Genomic DNA, 13,347 nt, shown 5'->3' with positions numbered 1-13,347 from the left:
TCCACCCGCATGTGTGAGGCCCTCGTGGTACAGGACAGAGATGCAGTGGGGGGAAGGGGACCAGGAGGCCAGGCTGGGGACTGGGGACCTGCAACTGACCTTTTTGGGCCATCACGTTTGGCATGAAACGCTGAAGCATCCAAGGATTTTAAACTTGAACCTGAGCTTCCAGATCGTTATGAAGATCTGCTTCATTTGTCAAGGTAGGAGGACACAACACATTTTATGAAACAGTGTTAGCTTAATTTATAACTTGGAAATCTTTAGCCATGTGGTATGTGGGACTCCCTTTGTACCTTTGCCCTGGGCCCCGTGTATGTTAGGGACAGGCTTGGCTGGCATACAGTAGCTGCTCAGTACATAATTAGCTGAATGGATACCATGGGCTGCTGTTTTCATTTCAGATTTACATTTCCATCACTGAGTCTAAATGTGATTATATTAATAGGACCTACCCACTTATTCCAAAGTAATTCATGTCACTAATAGGGCATAGCGAAGACAGCTAAAGTTTAGGTTAATCAATGTAACCTGAATATCCCTACTCTCCTGCCCCCCTGCCAAGACACACACAAAATTCATGATAACAAAAGTTTTACTGTATTTTCTGTGTATCACCTTCAGGGGTTGTTCCAGCCTGCAACTGGGATTCTCGTCCCTACCGTATGACCCTTTACGAAATCAATCAGCGCATGTGAATTCTTTGGAAGTTTTTCTTTTGCTCGCATACAAAGGCTCTAGACAGATGGTGTCTGACTACAGATCTTCCAGCCTTCTGTGCGAGGCAGACCCTCCTGGGCTCCTGCTTGCCACTTCTACTGTGGGGCACGTGTGGGAAGTTTGCTTTTTTCTTTCTGCGGTATGCGGGCCTCTCACTGTTGTGGCCTCTCCCGTTGCGGAGCACAGGCTCCGGACACGCAGGCTCAGCGGCCATGGCTCACGGGCCCAGCCGCTCCGCGGCATGTGGGATCTTCCTGGACCGGGGCACGAACCCGCGTCCCCTGCATCGGCAGGCGGATACTCAACCACTGCGCCATCAGGGAAGCTCTGAAGTTTGCATTTTAGTAGAGGTTTTAGAGGTGGTAAGAAGCGTACACTGGCAGAGAGGAGAAGGGAAGAGGTCTCCGCAGTGGAGCAGGAGTGTGGACAGAGGCAGCGGCAGGATGAGTGAAGGACAGGAAGCAGAAGAGCTTGACTAAAGCAGCAGATCTGGGAGGGCACCTGACTGCTTCACAGGCCTGTCCTCAGCAACGCGCCCAGTGCCTGACACACAGGAGGAAGTACCCAATAAAGATGTACGGGATGAAAAAATGAATGAATTGCAGTTCGTTGGTGAGGTGGGGAGTGCAGCTGTAAAAGCGAGACAGGCTGAAGTGTTTGGACTTGGCACTAGAGGCCACAGGAAGCCACTGAAAGCTCTCGAACAGACGAGTGATTTGGTAAATGAAGTGTTCTAGGAAGATGTATCCGACCCGTTGAGAGGAGAAAGCAAGAAGGAAGGGGAGGTCAATAATGGAAGGTTTTACTGATTCAGTCTGCTTGGCCCAGTGTCATGCATTTCTCCCATGTTTTTTTGTCAGGTGAAATCTCAATGCTGGAGGAGAAACTATGATCGTGAGTCTTCATTCAGTTTTCCAGGTACTAGACTTTGCATTACTCTCCGTTGTAGCGCATGGATCTGGAAACAAGTGCCATCTAATTAGCCCCAAAGGCCCCACCTCCAAATTCCAATAGGAATGTTACAGTGGGGGTGAGGGCTTCAGCGCATGAATTTTGAGAGGACACAGACATTCAGTCCATAAAACCCTTAAGAGATTACCTGCCATTAGCTAACAGACTAGAACAGCCTTTTCTTCTGTTTTATTTACCCTTAATCAAAGTCATTCTTTGGATACTTCGCATAATCGCCCTCTAATAGACCAAGGAGGAACTTCATCCTCAAGATGCAGCCCAGGCCTCCTCCTCCAGCCTTGGGGCTGCCCACTGCCCACCGGGTTCCACACCCTATTCTTTACATACCAGGAACACACTCCCCCTTCACACTGGGCAAACGTGCCACAGAAAGAACGCGCTTCTCCTGATGGAGTGAGACAGAGGCCTTAATATTCTGGGGGCCAGGAGCTGCCCTTCAAAGTAACCAAACTCATATGGAAAGGTGTTTATGTCTCATTGCAGGGGACATTTTCTCGCCTGCAATATGAATCGCCAAATGCACTTTAGAGCCCAGTGTCTTTTGCATTAACCACTGGATTTCTGAAGAAACGATGTTCCCATAGGACCAGTTTGCAAATACACAACAAATTCTGATAGGAATATTACACGAATGCCTTAAATTGTTCAGAGCTCCCCACCCTATTTACACAAGCTAATAGAATTGGCACACATTCCGGCGTTAGCACTGGAGCATGCACAGTGCTTGATCAGATGAGGGAGATGTAAACAGCTGTGCATTCTGGCAGCTAGGTGACACCTGCACGGGATTCAGCATCGAGACGATTGTAGCGCTCAGTCTCCAAACCTGGGGATCAGGTTCCTAATAATAGCAGCTACCATTTACTAAGCACTTACCATCTGCCAGGCCCCATGAGACACTGCGTGGATGTTCTCTAATTCCATCCTCACAGCCACTTTGTGAGGTAGGGGCTTTATCATATGATTTTGCAGAAAAGGGGATGAAGCTGTTATGTAAATTAGAAAGACCAAGCTAGGACTCAGATCCCAAACCTGACCAACCTCCAGAAGCACTGTGGCTCACTAGCTATATGAACTTGGGCAAGTCACCTAGCCTCCCTGACCTTCAGTCTCCCCATTTATAAAAAGGGGATAATAATGGTACCTACTTCACAGAGTTGCTGGAAAGATCAGATTAGCAGATAGCCTGGCATCATGTAAGCATTCAGTAAACGGTAATATCCTTAGTGTTATTAACATGACTAAACTCCCCACCGCTGGGCCTTATGACTTCCACCTTTGGGAGTCATCAATAGGCCCTGGCTTCCTCGCCCAGATTAGGTAGTTCAGAACCAAAAGCGCACATACACACCACTATATATAAAATAGATAACCAACGAGGACCTACTGTATAGCACAGGGAACTAACTCTACTCAATATTTTGTAATAACCCATAAGGGAAAAGGATCTGAAAAAAATAGATATAGATGTATGTATAACTGAATCACTTTGCCATACACCTGAAAGTAACACAACACTGTAAATCAACTATACTTCAATAAAAATTAAAAAAAACCCAAAGGGGGCTTCCCTGGTGGCGCAGTGGTTGAGAATCTGCCTGCTAATGCAGGGGACACGGGTTCGAGCCCTGGTCTGGGAGGATCCCACATGCCGCGGAGCAACTAGGCCCGTGCGCCACAACTACTGAGACTGCGTGTCTGGAGCCTGTGCTCCGCAACAAGAGAGGCCGCGACAGTGAGAGGCCCGTGCACCGCAATGAAGAGCGGCCCCCTCTTGCCACAACTAGAGAAAGCCCTCGCACAGAAACAAAGACGCAACACAGCAAGAATAAATAAATTAATAAACTCCTACCCCCAACATCCTCTTTAAAAAAAAAAGAAATCCAAAGGGCACAAATAGTAACAGTACTAATACAGATGAGCCATCGCTACTCTGTGGACTTCATTATCCTAGGTACCATCCCAAGAACTTGGATTTCTAAAAGTATCTTCTAGGGAAAAGAACTAGGAAGGAAATGAAAGGAATGGGATGGGTTAACATAAGAACGTAAGAATCCTGTCGATTCTCAGTGTGTTGTTGTAATTAAAAGCAAAGATCCAGCCTCGTCCAAGAGACTGGATTGCAGTTTTCCCTGTGGCAAAGCAGCCAGGGCTGAGCTCACCGGTACAGCCACTGCACCCACTCAGCTTGGAAGTCCACAAGAAAAACAACTTCATCAAGCCAACCAAAGGCATCTGGCCTAGGTGCCTGGGGCTTTGTAGATATGTTTCTGCTCAAACTTGAAAACGATGCTCTAAGTCACCTACACCTTCAAAGCCAAGTTGGTAAAGGCCATCCATCTTCCTATGGCAAGTTGGAATCCTTTGCATAAACTAGGAGCAAATTAGGACTGAGACCAATGTTACCTTAGGCCCAGCTTCTCAGGAAATTGCAGATACTATTATTTTGAGGATTAGAGCTCACTTATTACATGGAATGCAAAAACACTTAAGATTTTAGAGAGCGGAAGTATTACAAAAGTTATGACAGCTCTAGACCATGCATCATAACGGCAGAGACGGTGGGGCTGGCCAGCATGACTGACTTAGCCTACATTTTTCCAGGAGTGATCATTTCCAAAAGGTTAACAGTTTGCTCTCTTGTTCCTTCCTTCTTCCTCTCTGCCCTTGCATATATTTCAAGGCTCAGTCTGACCCTCTCTACTTCCAGGAAGCTTCCCCTTACCAACTGCTATAGTTTTCATCAGCTGAACGACGTATCTAGCACATCATCATGCACTGCATTGTGCTGTTTCTACTACAATTGTCTAGGGCTGATATTAACACTAATCGCTATTTCATTAGCTGTTCATATATATGTGTCTTCTCATGCCATTTAGTCCTTAAAGATTGGGATTGTATAGGTCTAAAAAATTATGATTTATCCCAAATGTTTCCAAAAAGGCTTCAAGGTGGATGGGCCTACTGTCTTAGAATTATTTATATCTTTCTCAGAATTTAGTACAGTTATACCTAAAGAAAGGAAGTTATGAATGCTTACTGAGTTGGCAGGATGAAGAAGAGAACTTCACTGATTCATAGAAATCCAGTACATTCATTTGGGTCCTTAGCCTCACAGTGAGAGCCGAGGGAAGGCTCTCCACCACCCCCTGCCCTGCCACCTTCCCTGGGTACTCCAGGCTAAATGCGTACAGCAAAAGCAGGCATGACCTAAAAGTCCATGGCACAGGAAAGGAGCAGTATGACAGGGATTGGAGGATCCGCAAAGAATCATCAGACTTCAAACCAACAAGGTGCTACTGTACAGCACAGGGCACTATATTCAATATCCTGTGATAAACCATAATGGAAAAGAACATAAAAAGAATGTATGTATATGTATAACTGAATAACTGCTGTACAGCAGAAATGAACACAACAGTGTAAATTGACTATACTTGAATAAAATAAACTTAAAGAAAAGAATCATCAAACCTCACAGTTAGCTTTCTTCTCCATGACCTTCAGTCTTCAGGACTTTCAAATAAACCTACAGTTATTGACAGCCACGTGTCCCTTTAAACAAACACCTGGGTTCACGAAAGTAGTAAAGCCTCCTTCCTGTTCCTCAAACACATTAGGCACTCTCCAGCCTCAGGGTCTTTGCACTTGCCCTTCTCTCTGCCTGGAAAGCTCAAATATCCCCATGACTCATTTTCACTCTCTCAAGCTTTTAGGTCTCTGCTAAGATGACACTTTCTATGTCAGGCTTCCCCTGACTACTCAATGCCCCAGCCCCCAAATTCCCCATCCACCCACCCTGCTTGAGTGTTTCCTTAGAACTTTTTCCAGGGGCTTCCCTGGTGGCGCAGTAGTTGAGAGTCCACCTGCCGATGCAGGGGACACGGGTTCGTGCCCCGGTCCGGGAAGATCCCATATGCCGCGGAGCGGCTGGGCCCGAGAGCCATGGCCGCTGAGCCTGCGCGTCCGGAGCCTGTGCTCCGCAACGGGAGAGGCCACAGCAGTGAGAGGCCCGCGTACCGCAAAAAAAAAAAAAAAAAAAAAAAGAACTTGTTCCACTTGACTTAATGTACATTTATTCTCTTTTAGAATGTAAGCTCCATGTGGGCGGACGGTTACTTTGTCATGTTCCCAGCAGTTAACATTCTCCCTGGCATGTTATAGGGGTCAATAAATATTTGTAGAATGAATGAATGAAGTGAGAACTTAAGAGGCAGAGATGGGATTGGAGCCCTAGTCTAACTGCAAAATCCGTGCTCTTTCCCATGTAACAATGTGCTTAATACCTGACATCCAAGGCTGTCAGTAAAGTACACAGAATAGACAACTATCTAACCAAGCATAGTCAACTAGGAGATTCACTTTGGATCTCTTTCTTGTGGCTATGCTTCCTCCCACTCCATCCCTTTCCCCTTATCTTATAGAAATTCAGCAGCAGCCATACTCAGACTTTTCTCTGGAGGTCAGCAAAACATAGTCTGGGCAAGGAAGCAGTACTGCCCTGGTAGGGGCTGCAGGGAGGAGGGGCTTGGGGCAGAGCCAGATACAGCTTGGACCAACTCAGGAGGCACAGTCAGCCCCCTTGATCCGGATGTCTTTGTGTAGGCCCAGGTTGAGTAGATCCTACCTATAGCGGGGATGGCGGGGGGTGCTTCAAGGCTGACCTTTCCAACTATGACTAAGAGACCGACTTCTCAACTCCAAATCTGGATTCCCTCTCCAGCACCTACTAGACTAAAGCCAGACTTTTTCCTGTCTTTCTGCTCTGCCCACTTCCACCCTCGACCACAGGCCTCAAGCACCCCTTTGATCGACTGACTTGGTACTTCTGAAAGTGACAAGGTGAAGTGTCTAAATTTATCAGCCTGATTACCCTCAAGGACCATAACCTCCCACATATGTACTGGCAAAGGGGGATCTGTATGAGGGGAGAGGACCAATATGAAATTAAACAATAAAAGAGGCACGGGAAACATGCAAGCTCCGGGGTAGAATTCTCTAGCTAGGGTTCTCAACATGTGTTCCCTGGACCTCCAGTCTCAGAATCACCTAGAGGGCTTTTATTTTATTTTTATTGTAAACCACATCTTTTATCATTTTTTTTCTGACACACCGCGTGGCATGTGGGATCTTAGTTCCCCAACCAGGGATTGAACTTGCGCCCTCTGCATTGGAAGCGTGGAGCCACCAGAGAAGTCCCCAAGAGCTTTTAAAAAATACAGAATCTCAGGCCACAAACCCAGACTCATGAATCTGCATTTTAACCAGCTCCCCAGATGATTCCAAGATGCACTAAAGTTAGAGACCCATTGCCTTGATCAGCCTTAACCGCTTAAAGCATTGACTCTCAACTTTGGCTGCACATCTGGGGATCTCAGAAAAGTACTGGCTCGTGGGTCCCGTTCCTAGCATTTGTGAGCCAGTTGGTCTGGGGTGGGCCTGGACATTTGGGAATTTTAAAAGCTTCTCAGGGGATGCTAATGGGCAGCTGCTGCTGTAAACCAATGGCTTAGAACAAACCCACCTAGAAAAGAGCTCATCCTGCACTCAAGGGCGTGTGTGTGTGTGTGTGTGTGTACATATGTGTATGTATATATATGTATATTTGTTAATTCCCTACTGAGCCTGAAGTATAAAGTAACGTTTTCTGAGCAGATTTGGGATTCTGTTGGAGGTGATCATAGGCTCCCTCAGGAGAGAGAAGGAGTGGGCTGACTGGTCCATTGGGGAAAATAATCATGTCTCATCACTCAGTTGCCTAATTACCCTCCAAGATCAGGACGACAGCTACATCCCTGCATGGATGACCTGGCAGCGCCCACCTTCATCACTGTGGCATTTGACATTTGTGCCATTCAAGCTTTATCCTCTCTGTTGGGCTCCTTTGAGGCTCTCTTAAGATGTGGTGATCAGTGTAAAGGCAAATATCCAAAGAGCTGACTTTTGTTTCTCTACTGCCTGCCACCCCCAAAGAAACAAGATTTGCCTGGAGTAGCCCCCAAGTTCACTGCTTCAAGCCTCGTAAAAGGCTCCAGGTCCATTTATGTGTCGCAGCTGTGAAGGATGAATAGCCATCCATCGTCCTGTGACTGGAGTTGCTGCCTGTTGCCATAGTAGGTAAGCAATTGTATAAATTACCTCTCATCCAAGTCAAAAAATAGGTTTGCCAAAATGATTTCTTCTAGAATTGTAGAAGTGGAAATAGTGTGCACAGAGAGAAATTGAGTTTGCTCCAAGGGGTATGAATGCACCATTAAGGAAGCCTCGAAAAGAGATTAGCAATCCATCTGGTGTGTTTGCACATCATTTAGTGTCATTTTGGGGCATTTCTGAAGCAATGACAGTCACAGTGGGGACAAAGAGGAGGAGGCTCCCCTGGCCATTAAGACCATATACGGACTCAGGGGCTGTGGTTATTAGGGCACCCAGCGGGGCCGTGCTCTGCCAGCTCGGACCTCAGCTTGCTGAGAACTGCAAAAGCTCCAAAGTTTAATGAAAATCAATGCTTGGATTCCAGTGCCAGGAGATTTGTTAAGGCATTGTTATAACTTCAGACCACATTCTCTAAATAAAACGACTCTCCATATCCTTAGTTATATCTCCTCTCTCTCCCTCTCTCTCTCTCTCTCTCTCTCTCTCTCACACACACACACACACACACGCACACGCACACGCACACGCACCCTCACCAAAGGAAACTGATCCATGGCTGGACCTATCTTTTTTTTTTTTTAACATCTTTATTGCAGTATAATTGCTTTACAATGGTGTGTTAGTTTCTGCTTTATAACAAAGTGAATCAGCTATACTTATACATATATCCCCATATCTCTTCCCTCTTGGATCTCCCTCTCTCCCACCCTCCCTATCCCACCCCTCTAGGTGGTCACCAAGCACCAAGCTGATCTCCCTGTGCTATGCGGCTGCTTCCCACTAGCTATCTATTTTACATTTGGTAGTGTAGATATGTCCATGCCACTCTCCCACTTTGTCCCAGCTTACCCTTTCCCCTCCCCGTGTCCTCAAGTCCATTCTCTAGTAGGTCTGCGTCTTTATTCCCGTCCTGCCCCTAGGTTCCTCATGACCATTTTTTTTTAGATTCCATATATATGTGTTAGCATACAGTATTTGTTTTTTTGCAAATGAAGCAACTAACAAAGGATTAATCTCCAAAATTTACAAGCGGCTCATGCAGCTCAATACCAAAAAATCAAACAACTCAATCCAAAAATGGGCAGAAGACCTAAACAGACATTTCTCCAAAGAAGATATACAGATTGCCAACAAACACATGAAAGAATGCTCAATATCACTAATCATTAGAGAAATGCAAATCAGGACCTCTCTTATTTTTTTTTAACATCTTTATTGGGGTATAATTGCTTTACAATGGTGTGTTAGTTTCTGCTTTATAACAAAGTGAATCAGTTATACATATACATATGTTCCCATATCTCTTCCCTCTTGCATCTCCCTCCCTCCCACCCTCCCTATCCCACCCCTCTAGGTGGTCACAAAGCTCCGAGCTGATCTCCCTGTGCTATGCGGCTGCTTCCCACTAGCTATCTATTTTACGTTTGGTATTGCATGTATGTCCATGCCACTCTCACACTTTGTCACAGCTTACCCTTCCCCCTGCCCATATCCTCAAGTCCATTCTCTAGTAGGTCTGTGTCTTTATTCCCGTCTTACCCCTAGGTACTTCATGACATTTTTTTTTTTTAGATTCCATATATATGTGTTAGCACACAGTATTTGTTTTTCTCTTTCTGACTTACTTCACTCTGTATGACAGACTCTAGGTCCATCCACCTCACTACAAATAACTCAATTTCGTTTCTTTTTATGGCTGAGTAATATTCCATTGTATATTGCCACATCTTCTTTATCCATTCATCTGTTGATGGACATTTAGGTTGCTTCCATGACCTGGCTATTGTAAATAGAGCTGCAATGAACACTGTGGTACATGACTCTTTTTGAATTATGGTTTTCTCAGGGTATATGCCCAGTAGTGGGATTGCTGGGTCGTATGGTAGCTCTATTTTTAGTTTTTTAAGGAACCTCCATACTGTTCTCCATAGTGGCTGTATCAATTTACATTCCCACCAACAGTGCAAGAGGGTTCCGTTTTCTCCACACCCTCTCCAGCATTTATTGTTTCTAGATTTTTTGATGATGGCCATTCTGACCTGTGTGAGATGATATCTCATTGTAATTTTGATTTGCATTTCTCTAATGATTAATGATGTTGAGCATTCTTTCATGTGTTTGTTAGCAATCTGTATATCTTCTTTGGAGAAATAAGACCTATCTTTTTCTTTTTCTTTTTCTTTTTTTTGCGGTACGTGGGCCTCTCACTGCTGTGGCCTCTCCCGTTGCGGAGCACAGGCTCCGGACGCACAGGCTCAGCGGCCATGGCTCACGGGCCCAGCCGCTCTGCGGCATGTGGGATCCTCCCGGACCCGGGCACGAACCTGTGTCCCCTGCATCGGCAGGCGGACTCTCAACCACTGCGCCACCAGGGAAGCCCTATTTTCTTTTTTGATTGGAATTGGAAAGGCATCATCAGGTTGGAGAGAGTCTCCACAACGAGTATATAAAGTACATGAGGGAAGGAGGTTTTGTCTGTTTTTTTCACTAGTTAGCTCCATTGCATAGGTGAGTGTCTGACACATAGTAAGCACTCAGTAAATATCTTCTGTTATTGTTGTTAACTGGAAAGCAATCTGACTTTAAAATCCAGGTGATGGTTTTAAGTACATGCTCAGCTGCTCCTACAGCCAACAGGGAAAGGAATAAGACCCCTCCAACCCTACCCTGAGTCTCCTGGTCTCGGCTCCACTTACTTGTCTACCTCTGCTACAAATCCAGGTTGTGTGAGCATATGGGATGAGAGTCAGAGCCCATATCCCAGTCCTGAGCTGGCTACCATGACGAGGTGGCGTGGGGAGGGACGCACTGTCTAGGACAGGAGATCAGATTTGGATAAAGAGGACAGTCTGCGTCCCGGGGGTATTCACTAGTAGGCACTGTGTTTCTAGCCACACGGAAAGGCAACCCAAATGGGCTGATGCACACAAGCAGACAGCTTATGCCCCCAACCGGGCCACCAGGACAAGAGCTTCTTAATTCCCAGAGCCACAGAACAATTCAGAAAGTCTTGGGAGGGATCCACATGACACAGAGCACCAGAACCAAAATATTTCTGAGCGCGTCTCAGAATACTGCCTGTTGAGAACAGCCAATTATTTATTGACTAGAAATGAATTTGATGAGCATAAAAGTATAGGAATGATTTAGATAATGATTTCTATAAACTAAAAACCTTATTGTAAAGATAGTGGAACAATAGCAATAAGAAATAACAGATTTGGGGGAGAGACGGCAACCATATCCCACGACCCCCATTTTTTTCAGTTTTTGCATTTTCCCTACCTCCCAAACCCAATCTATATTCATACTTTAATTACATACACATATATTTTAAAAATCACTTATTATGTCTTATTTATACAAGTAGTACATATTCACAATGCACAAATTGATAGGCAGAAAGACAATTAAGACTGTCTATAATCCTACCAATCAGAGATAACCACTGTTAGTATTTTGGTGGATACAGTCCAATTTAAAAACTACACACACACACGTATATGTATGTGCATATATGTACACACACACACAAATGCATACAGACCCCAAACATCCTATTTAAGAAACTGCCTTTTTTGGCTTAATAATAGATAGTAAACATATTTCCATATCAATAAATGCATCATAGTAAGATGACTTCTTATGACCTTTCCCAGCCTCATAACTCTAGAATTATTATTATTTTATTATCTAATTCTCACTGATACTGCATTAAAAATGTATGAAGTCATCAAATCATGATCCATTACCCATTGTGTGCCCTGCGTGAAATAGATTTTATGAAGTACATACATATCTATCATTTATTACCTGCTTATTCTGTGCCAAGCATTGTGCTATCAGCACATTGCAAATGTTCTCTCCCAAGCCTTTCAAATAGATACCACGATTCCTGTTAGAGGAGGAAACTGAGGGAGCCTGGCAGCCAGAAAGTGGAGGGGCCCCAGTGGAAGATATACATCCATCTGACTCTCAAGCCTGCGCTTGTCCTCGGAGAGGCTAGTTTGGGAGTTGAGCTGTGGCTGTGTGTTATGGTTGGAAAATGGACACATGAGTCTCAACGTGTGTGATACAGATAATAAATCCCACGAGCTGGGAGAAACTGGAGAGTTCCCTGTTGGCTGGAGTAATCAAAGAAAGCTTCAGGGGAAGGTGGAATCAGAGATGGATCTGGAAAGATAAGCAAGGAAGGCACTCTTTCTGGGATGGGGGTTAGGGGGAGTGGCAAGGGCAAAGTCTTGTGGGGGGGGGGGAAATTGAACATCCAATGGGCTTGGCCCAGTAAGGACACTAGTCTCATGAGAGGAAAGGGTCTGCCCTGGCAAAGAGTGCAGCTGAAGAGGGATGACTGCACACATGGTCCTGCCCAGTGTCAATGAGAGTCACTCATGCTCTGACAATATTTGGGAAGCCAAGATATGTAGAACATTCTGTTTCCATATGGTTAGCTATGGATTGCAGAACTTGGAAATCTTGTGACCTTTGGAAAGAACCAGACTACATACTAAGGGATTAAAGTTTGAAATGTCATCTTCCATTTCTGTCCAAATGAGGCTGAGATGTTTTTTGATGAAAGAAAAAAAAATAGCTTTCCGTGACTGGTTTCTTGCACAGTATCTGAATGATTCGGATCACTGGTTGACTCGATGGTTGCCACTAAATGCTGAGACACAGATCAAATCTGTTCACGTAGATTTTCAGCATCAAAGACAGATCCTGATGCTCAGCGGCAGGAGTCGGTTTTCAGTGTTGCACAGGATGCTTAAACCTCTTCTTCCGATTAGCTTTGATAACTCCATCCCTTTAAAAAGAAGTCCTCCTCTCTGGTGTTATCTATCATTTGCCTTACCCACCCCTAAAGAAGTAACTTTCTTTTAAACATCCTGTTTGATGGACTCTACACATTCTAAAATTAGGCTGCATCTTTGGCTACAAACCAGTTTCCTGATTCTTTGTGAAGGTACTGACTGTTTCAGTGAACTTTTGGCTAGATGACACCAAAAAACCAAAACAAAACCAAAAAAACTTTAGCTGCCTTTTTTATTTTCAACCCATTATTTTTTTTTAACATCTTAATTGGAGTATAATTGCTTTACAATGGTGTATTAGTTTCTGCTGTATAACAAAGTGAATCAGCTTTACATATACATCTATCCCCATATCTCCTCCCTCTTGCATCTTCCTCCCACCCCCCCACCCCACCCCTCTAGGTGGTCACCAAGCACCGAGCTGATCTCCCTGTGCTATGCGGCTGCTTCCCACTAGCTATCTATTTTACATTTGGTATCAACGCATTATTTTGATGACAAGTAGATCCAGTCTGAAGATAAGCAATAATTCCTGTATTTGGCTCACTTCAACGATCCAACAAGAGAATGGTTCAAAGGTCATCTATAAGAGATTGGGTTTGGCTTTAAAGTTCTCTTTGAAACCACAGGAAAGGCAGTGTTGCTCTAGACCCTGTCCAAAATGTTTGGCTTGGATAAAGGTGAGAGGCTC

This window comes from Delphinapterus leucas, chromosome X (genome assembly GCF_059928025.1).
Source record: "Delphinapterus leucas isolate spDelLeu-1000000601 "Yukka" chromosome X, BTC_Dleu_Yukka2, whole genome shotgun sequence".
Classification (NCBI taxonomy): domain Eukaryota; kingdom Metazoa; phylum Chordata; class Mammalia; order Artiodactyla; family Monodontidae; genus Delphinapterus; species Delphinapterus leucas.
Note: the sequence above shows the minus strand (reverse complement) of the source record.